The sequence below is a fragment of the Protopterus annectens genome, chromosome 6.part0 (assembly GCF_019279795.1).
Source record: "Protopterus annectens isolate FY-2018-M chromosome 6.part0, PAN1.0, whole genome shotgun sequence".
Lineage (NCBI taxonomy): Eukaryota > Metazoa > Chordata > Ceratodontiformes > Protopteridae > Protopterus > Protopterus annectens.
Genome location: NC_056737.1, coordinates 1623326862 through 1623330255, shown reverse-complemented (window position 1 = coordinate 1623330255; position 3394 = coordinate 1623326862). Strand labels below are relative to the sequence as shown.

The 3394-nt window shown below is 40.2% G+C and overlaps 1 protein-coding gene across 1 annotated transcript in view; it reads right to left on the bottom strand.

Moving 5' to 3' along the window:
* The window catches only part of LOC122804016 (dynein axonemal heavy chain 7-like), a 268157-nt gene extending 266672 nt beyond the window's left edge, over positions 1-1485 (bottom strand). Inside the window, exon 1 of the mRNA XM_044073694.1 lies at positions 703-1485. The gene's annotated coding sequence lies outside the window, so the exon portion shown is untranslated. The remainder of the gene's footprint in view (positions 1-702) is intronic.
* Positions 1486-3394: the final 1909 nt, after the last annotated feature.

Sequence of the window (3394 nt, the reverse complement as noted above, 5' to 3'; positions counted from 1 at the left end):
CAGCAAGGAGATTCTCTCTTCCCCATTGCTTCTCTTGCACTGTACAAGCTTGACAACCCAAGTCCTACACGCATACACAGTACATCAGTAAACAAGTAAGAACGCAGAGGAACACTACAGTGCCATGTTTAAAGTATTATACAGTAAAGACTCATTAGGCTAGGTCTTACGCCAAATATTTTGTTCGTTTGACCTTTTTCCATTTGGTTTGGATATTATTTAGGTTTGTGTGCACGCACACACGCAGTATTTAACTTTGCCTTTGTGACCAAGATGGGGGCTATTAAATGGGGTCACTTTAGTAGGCAAGTTGTCTGGTTAACAAGTGATAAAGAAAATCGTCTTTTAATTCATATTACTTTCATTAAATAATAAAGACGATCATAATGTTTCAAGGACTTGCAGTGTTGTTCCCTCCCACTAGAATTTCACACCGACTCATGATGCTCATACTGTAGTGGCTAAAAAGATCCACAGGCCATTCTACTTAACCAGTTAAAGAAAATCACATTTTACACAAGTTCACAGATGACTTTTTTAGTTGGTTAACAGAACCATAATGAATATTTCAAAACGTGCACACAACAGTCCGACTACGAACTGACAGCGATTGATTTTTTACCATAACGTTCACATTTTATGGAGACAGTATAGGTTATCCAATGCACTGTAAAAGTAAAGGATTTGAAGCGACACACATACCCTATTGTTCACAGTTGTTTCCAAGTGCTGTCCACGGTACTTTTGATTCAGTTTGCACAACACACCGCTGCTTTTAAAACACAACTTCTACTTCCATTTCGGCTCATGTAATATAGCAATAGTCGCGTCTTCCAGCTTGCCACAAGTTCGACGTTGTCGAGAGCGTCTTTAGTTACTAAGCAACCAAGCACCTTACCGGCATTCCAGAGTCTTTTCAAAAACGTAACTACTGATGGCGTGTGCTTTTAGAGAAACTGTGATTGCTGTCTTTTATACGTCATAAAACATAATAAAGCAACAGTGTTATTTTATTTATTTTGACATAGCTCTTAACTGTCTCTGATGATGTTGCCCTGTTCTACGTAAAAGTTTTAGTTTTCTGTTAACTAGTGAGAAATTATGTATCTTGTATTTATGCACGCTCAAAGCAGTAAACGTCAATACTAACTACCTCAATTCCCTGCGGGTTTGGGCACTCCTAGTGTAATTGGCATGCACCCAGCCTTTACCCCGTGGATAAATTAACCTTGATTGACAAGTTGCTTGCTGGAAGTAATGCATCTGTGCAATGTTGTGAGCAAGATGATTTAGCTGTCATATTTAGAAAGGACTTGATATCAAGCTGCGTTGGTACAGCAGTACCGTTGTTGGCTCACAGCAAGAGGTTCCCCCGTTTGATTCTCGGCTGGTGTGCCTTCTGTGTGGAATCTGCATGTTCTCTCCGCGGTGGAGTGTTCCCCGAAAAACATGCGGGAATGGGTGTACCTTCGTTGAAGGTTGGGCGTCATAAATCTACTACCAATCATTAGCGAACCGATGTTCATGTTCCGCTTTGGCGACACTTAACCGGGAAAAGACAAACATTTAGAAAGCACTTGGTCTGTTAGGCATTTTTTCCAGTTGCATAGAATGTCCTTAACTTGGGCACTTAGTTTGCTAGTCCTTTACAACTTGTTTGATTTTTAAGGTAAATTGCGGGGGGGTTAAACTCAGTCAATAATGTCAAACATTAGAGTTTTGTACTTCTTATTGTTTAAAAAAATGCACGTTGATGCAAAAAACCTGTTGATGTTCATGTTGATCCAAAAACTATTGATGCTCATCATATTAATCGCTGTTGCAGTAGCTTTAGCTGTATGGGTTATATATATCCTGCCAGAGTTTCAAACCACTAGCTCAAACAATTAGGCAGCTCCAGCTGAGCTGCTTAAGGATGATGCGACAGTCAGCTGGTTCTGCTTTTTTGTTGGGCAGTTAAGTTGCCTTTGGGGAAAAAAATAAAAACTTTCAAATTTTAAGTTTATTATTACTATGTATTTATTTATTTATTTATTAGGAAATGTGTGTTTCAACAGACTTAACTGTACTTTTAAACCAGTGCACACCTTTTCCTTTCAGTTTAAAAGTAGTGGAAAATCTTTTTTTTTTTTTTTTGTGGAGAAACTGTGTTTATTTTACTTTTTGTGGCTGGTCAATTATATTGAAGTGATTTTTCTGTCTTTTTGTCAGAAAAAGTGACTTTTAATAAGTTTAAAGGAGTTATTGTATTCTAGGTCCAAATTCGGCATGTAAATCACACAGACCAAGCCCACTTCTAACTGTCTGTGTGGGTGCCAGAATACAATAACTGCAGTCAGGTTTGCCAGGTCCATGGTTTTCCCACCCAGCTGAGCTGGTTTTGGCAGTTGCCTGTGGAAATTTGGAGCAGCTGCGAGTTGCAGGTTTTTGGGATGGAAACTGTTGGGGGTGTGCAGTTTTTTGGGGCTAATATGCTAAATCTTACTGGAGGCAGAGCCAGGCAGAAAGGCAAAAGTCAAATGGTGCCATGGTGGCTTTCTGTTTGGCTGAGTAAGTCGTCATGTGCCATTATGCTGCACACTGCCTGCATACAGAGAGATGACAGACGATCGAAGAGTAAGTGTGCAAGATGGAGCAAGCATGGTGGAGCACTGACTGAACTTTCATCTCCTGCCGGGGCCCACCTCCTGTAAGTTTAAGTTGCATTTCTTCATTTTTTTGTGCAGCACAGCAGCACAGGCAGGTGCGCAGAACCGCAGACTAGATGTTTTTGCAGAAGAATCTGACAGATGCAACAGGAGTAGGCTGAACAAAACTCATTGTAAGTTAATATAGCAATAACCCACGCCTGGGTGTGGGTAATGCTGGATTTACCCACGGTGGGTGTGGTTTGATCACGAGGGCGAAGCCCGAGTGGCCAAACAAAGACAACCGTGGGTAAATCCAGCATTACCCACACCCAGAAGTGGGTTATTGCTATTATACAATGACATTATTTAAGAAAAAAAATTACTTTTCTTAAATAATGACATTGTATAATGCCTCCTTGCTGCCCTTCTGCAGCTGTCTGGTATTCTGCTGCAGTTCTGATGTACTGTGCATGCGTATGCTTACACAGTATATCAGAGCTGTGGGCAAAAGCAATGGAGAAAGCAAGATCTCCGTTGCTTTTTACAAACTGTCTCGCTAGGTTAAAGGAGTTTAACATAGTGAGTCAGCTTTAAAAAAAGCAACAAAGAATCTCTCTTGCTTTTTTTTTAAAGCTGTCTCGCTATGTTAAACCCATTTAACATAGCGAGACAGTTTTGAAATAAGCAACGGAGATAGGAAGCTCTCCGTTACTTTTTTTAAAGCTGTCTCACTGCGTTAAACTTGTTTAACATAGCGAAACATA